Consider the following 11149-nt stretch of genomic DNA (forward strand, 5'->3'; position numbering starts at 1 on the left):
TGCTCAAATTTAATTGAATTTTAATATCCACTTGTCATAGGAAAAATATAAACAGTTACTCGATAAGAATAATAAAATTGATACTTCTGGATCGACACAGAATTTATTAATTCTTTCTGCCTTATGAAATAAATATTGCAACGGATCCTCATGGTGCTTTACCATTATCGAAAATATACATCTGTCATGTTGCTAAAGGAGAACTAGCTACAAATCATGGCTTCATATCCTCAAAAATAGATATAATTGTGATTCGAGGAAAGTTTATAGCCCTCGGAAACTATGTGAAGAAATGTATACCGAAAATATATTAAACTGCAACACCAATTTCATCTTTCTTGTTTTTTCTTTGACCTTATAGAACTGGCTCTACTGTTTTCTACGGTATCTATGAAAGATGTCAGCATACCCTCGGACTTCTGATATTGCATACTTCAAATTGGTATTGTCTATATGAGCTAGAGATTCATCTAAACAAAAATTGTTGGCTAATATTTGTCGAAGTTTCGCTAATGCTTCATCTAAATTATTATGGAGTTCACCAGGAGATGTTTTAGAAAAAGATTTGGTTGTCATGTTCATTTATAGCTCGTTGTTTGGGGGTCCTGAAAATAGAAACAGGTACATGCTTGTTTTGAAAATGACGTTTGTTATATGATAGCTAAATTTTTTGCAAAAAAAATTAATATAGCATAGAAGTACACAATAAGTTATGTTTATCTAATAATTTCACTTTGAAGGTGTCCTTGTAAGTTTTTCTGTAATTAGTAGTTAAACTAGAACGAGAAAGTGTATTAAGGACGTTCGTACGAAAATAATTTTCCAATCAATCGCATAAGTGTCTTCTAAATGCAGTTTTTTTGCATTTGAGTTTCTAAGTTTTTTGAAAAATTAACTGTAGAAGTTTGTATATTCAACACGTAAACTATTCCAACGATCGTTTATCAGAAAATCGTAGCAATTTTTATGCATTGTCTTTACAAATTAAATGCCTTGATTGACAGTAATCAATTATATTAATACAAACACAATGGTAAGCAGTATTCGTTTTGCTGTAACAGGTATACTGCTAAATTTTGAATAGCAAACAAAATAAATATAGAAATGAAAGTCATTATATATCTATAATAATTCATACAATAATGTCTTACTCCCTATCCATGTACTAATGTCATCAATGCCGTATGCAGAGCTTTTATCTTCTATAAAATCTCCGCTTGTATCTTCAGTATCATGAACTCCTTCGTAGTTATTATCGACATTTTCTACAGTTTCGGCACCTGAAGCTATAGGATTCAGAATGTCTATAGATTTCGTTTCAGTTCGATCTATTTTGTAAGTATTTCTAATAACTGGAGTTGACTCCACAATCCTTTTCTTAGTTGATTTGCGAAAAGTGAGATTGGGAGAAACGAGAGCTTCTAAAAATTAAAAATGTTAAAGTTAACTATCCCAACTGTAAACTACTGAAAAATTGAAAAGTCACTTAGGCCTAGTTTTACTGATCACTATGTTTAAGCCACTATACCAACACTCATAATTAAGTTATCGAGACCTAAGCTTGTTAACCAGTATGAGAGAGAGGAATGTTTTATTGTCAAAAAATTGTTACAATTTGTAGATAAAAGTTTGTAAAAACTAAAAAAAACAAACATAAAAGTAACTAAATAAAGATACAAATAAAATTAAATTTCAATATACAGAAAAAAACAACAATGAATAACAAAATTATAGGTGATAATTAGTTTATAAGTCCTTAGAAATAATTAAACCAATACGCAGCATGTCCGGACTTTCCAGAAAATATGACCTCAAATTATTTCGGAATGCGAGAAAAGATTTGATTTCAATTGGCAAATAATTGTGTATTTTTTGCATTGTAAAATATTGAGCCCTAAACTGATTCTGAACGTGGAAATTTGAGGAAGTTAAAATCATATTGGACCCAAAGAAAACAAAACGTCAGATGAAACAGCAACATAAATAGCGATTCATCATATTATTATAAGAGAAAACTAGAAGATGTTACTTACATTAAAAAGGTTTACTGATGAGACTGCATTTACTACTAGTGTAATTTTATCATATGAAAACTCTAGATACTGAACTACAGATTAGCCTCATAAGGTCATAAGTTGTTAGAATATTTTAAGCATAAGATTAAATATACCTTTAATGATTTTAATTTATCTATTTGTGCTTTAATGTGTATCCTATGCTTCTCCAAGTATCTCATAACTTTTTTTTCTTTCAAATTTTCCGTAAATAAAAATTTCTGAAGTTCTTTGTTTTGCATTTCCAATCGTTTTATAATAAGATCCAATTGAGCGTGTGGCGAAGACATCGGTTTAATATCGCAAACTTCTTTTTTATCTGTGGTAACGATATAATACTAATCATTGCTGAAATTAATAAATAATTATAATTTTTGTAGGTCAACTAACTAAATTTCAATTTTTTCCTTGTGTAAGTAACACAATGTTCGACACTATGCAGTACAATTAGAAATGATTTAATACTTCCTATAAGTATTTTCAAATATTAATTACAATTTATGATAATTTTTTTCAGAATATCTCGTTATGGCGAACGGTTATACGGCTTATACAACGATCTAAAAATCTACATAAATCTTCTTGATCATAAATTTTGTCGAGTTAAGCAAAAATCTATGGAAAAATTGATTTTTGCTATCTTTAGATTGTACAGGTACTATTCCTTCAAACGAGGGTTCGTATGAGAATTTTTTTGCCATAGCAGTATTTTCGCATCATCTACTCACTTCCAAATTTTTTGCATCAAGTCCTCGATCGTATCATTGGCAAAATATCAAAATTAGAAGATAGAAAGGCATAGAGACATAAGATAATGATCAATTGATAAATCATAATTTGGATGGGCATAAATATAACAAATTCGTACATAAAAAGTCCAAATAATATCAAATCGGAAATGGAAACTACCATCCAAAATAATTGTTAACGTTAAGAAATAAACTGGAAAGATTATTAACTTATTTTTCAAAATGAAACAAATTCCTCATCTCACAACAAAATAAATATTTTTATGCAGTTATTAAGCAGCTCTGAGAAACCCTTGACTCGATGAGTACGAACAGAGTTGAAAAATATCCAGAAATGTAAAAAATGACAAACATTTTCTTAATAAGATGCATCAGCATCATTTGTGTTCATATGTCCACTTTTACAAGAAGAAAAAATTTTAAAAACCATTGAGTAAGACTACATTGAGTAAAACTACTAAATGAAGCTCTGTACTAACTGTGTAGCATGTCATATATTATAGCTGCTAAAATTAGGAGGTACTCATCCACGATATGGTCAGTATAGTCAGTCAGTATATAATTGAATGTTACAGCGAACGAAATAGTGAATACTAACCTGTGAATTTACATCAATTATACTAGTAATGAAAAGTTAATTATTATATATAGTGAAGTTTAATTAAGAGACAGAGTTCTATAATGACTAAGGGAAACATTATAATACTAAAGATTGTTTTCACGTAGGCTTGGTTAGATGGCGGTTAGAAATCGAAAAACGTAGACAAAAAAGACGAATTGGTGGAAAAATTTTAGGAAAGAATCTTCTGAAACGACATAGTTAAGTTGCCAATTCTCTTTCTGAACGCACTTTTGCCTTTGTTAAATCATTTGCTTGAATATTGACATGCCTTGCTTCAAAATCGAATTTCATTAGTTCTGGATGGACACAGCAGTCATGTGTAAGACCACTTAGTCCAAACAACAAATAGAAAGGTGGTTAAAGGTGAATTGTGGTTATATAGTAGGGCCGTTTGAAATAGAAAAGCTGTTTTCCACCACTTATTTATGCATAGTTTGGTAACGGATACCATTAATCAAACTGCAGCTACTTAAGTTAAAACATGGTAATTATTGGAACAAGATAGAATTACTCAAGTGTAGATTCAACAAAAACTTGGAAACCACGCTATATAAAAGTAGTTTTGTCAAAACGTGACAAATCCCAGAGGAAAACCGTTTAACTTTCAATTATGTCATTACTTCCAAAGAAATTACATGACACACTGTTTGCACTACATTCCATAATTGTATCCATTCAAATTTGAGATTATTATTGTCGGTAACTTCGACTCCATTTTCCATTTCTTCATACCTATACAATTCGAAATTGTGTATGTAAGTCATTCATATTTCAAATGATAAGCATTCTCACCTCTTATTCGAACTTATTCTTATAGTCACATTCAGTAATGAAAACATCAATTTCTTATTGATAGCTAAAAAAGGAACAGCTCACTCTATAGCGTAGAATATTATTTTACCATCAGCCCATATAATATCTGAAGTTTTATTCACGTAAAAGGAAACAAAAAAATCGATCACATTCACAGTTACAGTTTTTAAACAAACTTTTCACTACAACTTTATGAAAGTACTGTAGTTGCTGGCCAGGCTAATCTATTAGCCTTTGCTAGGTTCGATCCCAATGAAAGCGTAAAAGAAGAACTGCTTTTTTGCAAGTCTTTATCGTCAAAACCAACAGGGGAAAAGATTTTTAAATATCTCGATGATTCAATTACAAATAACGAAATAAAACGGACAAAAAGGATTGGACTGACAACTGATGGTGCGCGTGCTAAGAAGTAAAGGTTGAAACTTTTATTAAGTCACTCACGGCTTGAGCAATCCCGACTTATTGCCATTCTGTGCGATAAAATGAATGAAATATTGTTTGAGCTTCTTAATGAATTGTGATTGTTTTTGTTGTAAAATGATGCGACGGGGCATAATTTTCTCTTTTTGATTTCCTTATTTCTTGTTCCTTGTTGTCTTCATTTTACACATCCGACTTTTCTGTTTCTTCTTTTCAGTTCTCAGCATCATTTTCCTCATCATGGCTCCCCACATTACTTTCATCTTGCTTTTGTTTTCTCCTTTCCTCATAATCTTTTAAAATCTTTATATTCTTCACCGAATTCCACATCTCCAATTATTTTAATTTTATTCCAGAGTCGATATACATAATTCGAGTATACTATCATCTGAAGTTTCATATTTATCTTGTCTATTTCTGATGTTTTCTGTACATTTTTGGTTCAAAAACGATAGATCATAACACATAATACACTAAGAATGATGAAGTAAACTTAACGACAGTTTGTTATTGTTTCCCGCAGCCGAAAGCAAACATGACATTATTCGAACATAGAAGTGCCACGAAAAAGATAAAAATTGAGCTTTAAAAAACTGATATAAACATATCATTAGAACAGATACCAGAGATTTTGAGGAATTTACTTTAGATCAGGTTGATGGAGTGGCTTAATATTCTTTGAAGAGCCACTGTATTTTTCAGAATACTCATATTTTTCTTTTCACCTCTACAGTGTATCGAAATCAGAGCTGCTGAGATTTCCTGCAAAGTTTCCTGTTTTTTTGGAACCTAAATAACAATTACATTATAACAACATTCCTCTTTTTGGTTAAAAGAGTTATTCACACTTTCAGAAGCACTTGAAGTTTCAGGTGAGTAAAATAATTAAATTTATGAAAATTTGGATGAAGCGTATCTTTCGGACTGATGTAAACTACAAAATCAGCAATAAGTATGAATTAACAACATTTTCCCAACAGACAATATATACCTTTCAGATGTTGAGTCTAAACATTGCCAAGAAGTACCCGGTTTAATAGCTCGAAATTTAACATAACTCTTTGCCTGAAAACAACATTCTCTGTAAATAAGCTAATTTTTTTATCAATTACACATTCTTTTTTAAAAATATTTTTCCAGGATTTTCTTCCATTTAAAATTTTCTGCTTTGAAATGAGATCCACAAATATAAACTTCTTCTGGTAAATCTTTTTCCTGTATTTTCAATGTATCTAGCTACTTTTGTCTTTGCTCTACATTTGTACGAAATCTACAATTTTATATTGTAGAAAGTTAATCGATTTATTTATTTTTCGAAAATATTTTTTCATGATTTTCTTCCATTGAAAATCATCTTTTTCCTGTATTTTCAATCCATCTAGCTACATTTGTTATATATATATATATATATATATATATATATATATATATATATATATATATATATATATATATATATATATATATTCTTCTTACGTTAGGATTAGTTCCTGTATTTTCATCAAGGGATTGCCAGGAGTAGTTGGGATGCTGAGGACCAGCTTTCAAAACACCTTATAGGTGATCGTCCAGGAGGTCGAGTTGTGTCTGGTTTCTTTTCCTTTGCAATTTTGCTAACCGTTCATTTGGCATTCTGTCAACATGGTCTCTCCATTCTCTTCTGCGGTTCCTTGCCCATCTTACTACATCATGAATATCGCACATGTCCCTTATTTCTTAATTTCTCTTCCGATCGAGTAACGTAAATCCTGTTATTGATCTCAGAGTTCGTTTTTCTGTTGTTCTCAGGAGCCGTTTAATGGTTGTGTTCTCCGCTCTAGTTTCTATTGCATATGTCATGACCGGCCTTACGCAAGTTTTATATATTCTAATTTTACATTTTGTGCTCATGTATTTATTTCGCCAAATTAAATCTCTGAGGTATCCTGATATTAATGCTGCCTTCGTTGTTTGTGCTTTTACTTTTTTAGATTTCTATCGCTTGTTATGTTTGTTCCTAGATAATTGAAGGATATCACTTGTTTTACGCTCTGATCGTAGATCGCTAGTTTACATCTTCTCGGTTCTTTAGATATTGTGAGAGTTTTTTTTGTGAATATTTGGATGTTGGACGTGTTCGCTATTTGTTGGAATTTAAATAGGAGCTTCTGTAGGTTATCTTCGTCTTCCGAGATGATTACTGCGTCTTCAGCATTGCATATTATTTTTGTCTCTCTGTCTCCCATTCGGTATCCTCTCCCGACTTGCTTCACTTCGTTGATGATTTCGTCCATTATGATATTGAACAGGATTGGGCTTAGGCTATACCCTTGTCTGATACCAGTTGCCACAGGTATTTTATTGCGTAATTTGTTTGCCGTTCTCACAAAGGTGTGTTTCTTTTTGTTAGTAGAGTTATAACATCAGTTAAGTGTATCCTATCAAACGCTTGGGTGAGATCAATGAAACACATAAAGGCTGCCTTATTAAACTCTATCGCTTTTTCAGTCATTTGGCGCATCTATAGCAGATCTGTTGTTTCTGAAACCTTGCTGTTCTTCACATATCCCGGTAGACATTACTTCTTCTGCTAAGATTTTAATGAATAGTTTCAGAACCGTACTCATCAGGCTAATGCCTCGAAAATTTTGGTGATCCGTTTTTTTCCCTTTTTGAAAATCGGTATTAGAATACTTTCTTTCCATTCAGATGGTACATTTTTGACCTCTAGTATTTTATTGAAGAGGGATTGTAGTTCATCATACAGTGTGTCGCCTCCATATTTGATCATTTCGTTTGTTATTTCGACGATGCCTGGGGCTTTTCTGTTTTTTATCTTGGCTATCATTTGTATTTTATACTCGGAGTAAATCCTATTTTGTATTCCATTGATGTTTTCATCTTCGTAGGGTAATTCCTGTGCTGATAGCTGATTAGCTTGTGTTGAACTATAAAGTTTTTCAAAATATCTTTCCCATTCGTCTGCCGTGATTTTTGTGCATTTTATGTATTCGTTTATTGGTTTTCTCCTATCCCTCAGAAGATTCCATATTTTTTTGTGTCCTCCATATAAGCCATGTTCCATATCATTCGACAACTTCTCCCAGTGATCTCTTTTAATTTTTCGAATATTTTCGTTGACTCTATTTCTTACAGCTTTATAGTCATTATACGTTGTTGCATTGGATCTGTATTGCAGGTTCGATTTTCTTTTCTCTTCGGCTAGGATCTTGACTTCTTGTCTAAACCACGGTTTTGTATTTGTTCTTTCCCCTTTTTTATAGTCCTTCTTCCACAGGCTTCTTCTGTTGCTTGTAGTATATTAGTTCTCAGTTTTGTCCATGCTGTTTCGATGTCATCTGTCTCTTGGATATTATTAGCAGCAATTTTCTCTCTCAGCGTTTGTTGATAAAGGTATTTTGTGGATTCGTCTGATAAGGATTCTATATTCAATTTGCTTACTTCTTCGATAGGTCTGTTACAAGAACGTTGAATGGTTGTTCGCATTTCTGCCATTACAAGCTGGTGGTTTATTCCTGCATTTGCAGAAGTTAGAGATCTATTGTCCTGTATTCTTGTCGGATCAGGCTGGCCATACGTCTCGGTTTGGCCGGGAGAGTCCCGTCTCAGACCACTTTTTTGGCCGTCCCGTCGGTTTCCGAAAATAATCTACAATGTCCCGGTTTCAATGAAATAGTGCTAAAAATAAATATTTTTACAAATCTAAGTAATAACTTACTTATCAGTCTGGTCTAATGTATTTACTCTGTGTGTACAAGTACAGTCGGTAGTAAGTGTGCTCGGTTTTGTGAACTTCGTCTATGTAAACTTGTGATTTGTAAGTGTCATATAGTAATGTTAATAATGTCTCTCTCAAAACAGCAAAAACGGTTATGTGTTTTCAATGACGATTTGGAGAGAGAATTCAAGTTTATTAAAACTGACATTTCTACTACTGACAGATCAAAAGTAGTGTGCAAAACCTGTGGTGTCCATTTTTCTGTCGCTCATGGAGGAAGAAATGATATTACTTAACATACAAAAACGAAAAAACATAAAGATGCTGAGAAAGCTGCCAGCAGTTCTTCTACTTTGCAACATTTTATATCGAAAAAGGACACCGATGATAAAATTTCTGCACAAGAAGGCATGTTTGCTTATCATGCAGTTGTTCATGTTGTACAAAACTTGCAGTGGATTTTACTACAAACAGTTCCGTCATGGAGTGATATCCAGACCAGCCTGTCTAATCTAAATGCCAAGCAGATAAAGTAAATATCTGAGGATCAAGCTAAAGAAACCAAACTCTTTGACCATTGGCAGTGGGTAAAAGAGATTGTGACTGAAAACATAAAGGAATGGAACAGAGTGGACAAAAAACAAAGGCTAAAACTACTGTTGACGAGAGATGGAAGCAAATATTTTCAAAGCTTAATAGTGAGGACATCGCATATGATCCTATTTTGACAGTAGTTGAATTTGCAATGTGTTTGCCAGGAACCCGTGCTCCCGTAGAACGAGTTTTTTCTATTATGAACAATTTATGGACATCTGAAAAATCACGTCTTGATGTTATGACAATGAGTTCAATGTTGATGGTTCGAGTAAATTTTAAATACACTTGTGACCAGTTTTACGAGATGCTTTTGAAAAACAAAAATGTATTGAGACAGATAAGTTCTTCCCAAAAGTACTTTTGGTATGATAAAGATAAAGCTGATGAGCAGGCTGGACCCTCAAACAGACTAGGTGGTCCAACAGACAAACAAAGTTTTTAACTCAACAGACTTTCCATGTGTAGCCAAAGTTACAAATATCACTAAATAATTAAATGCAAACTATAAGTTTTATCTACAGTGGGAACAATAAATTGGAAGAAAATAAATAACTCTAGTTTTGATTCAACAACAAACTCAACCCATTCCCAAAAAGTCTAAGGTAAACCGCCCTAATTAATTACAATCACCTACTTAACACCATTGATTTTAAATTCTTATTCTGTCCATATAATAGCCTCCGCCAAATATTTTAATGTATGGAATTTGTTTTTTGGAATAAGCTACAGACTGAGAAATATTTATATAGCTTTTTACTTTGTTTGTACAAATAAGAATCAAATTGTAATTACGTAATGTATAGTTGTTTTCTGTCCTCGTGTATTTTCGAATGTATATTTATGTTGTGGTTTATGTGGGTAGAAGGTGTTATTAATTTTTTCACCACTCTCATTGATTGTTTCTTCGTTAAATCGATTTTTGATACCGGGAATAAGTTCATCGCCAATTCTTGCATTGAAAGATTATTATTTCATTATGATTGGGTATACCGTATAAGACTGTTTGTAATGTCTGATAGAATATATCTATATCCGCCTGTGTTTTGCTGCTGTCGGGTGCGTAGATACTTATTATATGCGTTGGTCTTGATTTTTGTAGATTGATCGTTGCCTGAAGTATTCTGTCGTTAACGTATATTATATTGCTGATTTGGTTCTCGTAGCTTTCGTGTAGCAGTAAGATAACTTCTGAAGTTGCTCTTTCATTTTTATCCTTGCCGCTGTATATTAGAATGTAGTTTCCATATTTGCTGTTGCCTTTGCCCTTCTTTTTAGTCTCTGAAAGGGCGCATATATCTAATTTGTGTCTTTTTATTTCGAGTGAAGTTTCTTGGTCTTTATTATTAAATAATGTTACATTCCAGCATCCAATTCTAAGTAAAGTCGTTTTCTTTTTACGCATAAACCTTTTTCTCGCCAGGTTGTCATTAATTAATCCAGTCAAATCCGAGACTAATCCGTTGGATCTCTGAGCACTTTGTTTTTTTACCCAAGCAGGTCGCTAGCCTCACTTGGAACCCTCCTCTTATACCCGGGCTTGGGACCGGCTATGAAACCACTAAGCTACTAAGTCCACCCAGCGATATCACAGGCAGAGTTGTGAAATATATATATTGTAAAAAGTTAATTGACCTATAAAAAAATAAATTTGCTTTACGCCACTGATACTCCCCTATGGAATGAAAAAAAACTAAGACTAATATGTCATTTGAAAAACATCTAAATACTCAAAAATATTTCACTTGAACAAATCTATTTAAATTGCTTTCTCAATATTTAGTAAACAAAGGCAGCCATTTTATCACAAACGAATACAGATTTATAGCAATGTAGCAAGTGGTAATACAAACATCATTCATCATTAAATTATAATAAAAATAATAAATATCACAAAAGTTATTGTTATCAGACTAGTTTGAGATTTACTCAAAGGAAACAAAATATCGGTCAAATTCCTCTTTCTAATACAACTGTAAGATAAAGAATAGATGAAATGTCAGATGCTGTAAAACATTCAGTGGCTACAGTTTTAAAACAAAGTGAGTACTTTTCACTTCAACTTGATGAAAGTACAGAGTTACAGAATTAATTAAAAAAAATTATTAATGTATTTGAAAAAGATATACAGATAATTAAATAATTAAACATACATAGAGATGAAATGTATAAGCATACA

This window comes from Diorhabda carinulata, chromosome Y, assembly GCF_026250575.1.
Source record: "Diorhabda carinulata isolate Delta chromosome Y, icDioCari1.1, whole genome shotgun sequence".
NCBI classification, from domain to species: Eukaryota; Metazoa; Arthropoda; class Insecta; order Coleoptera; family Chrysomelidae; genus Diorhabda; species Diorhabda carinulata.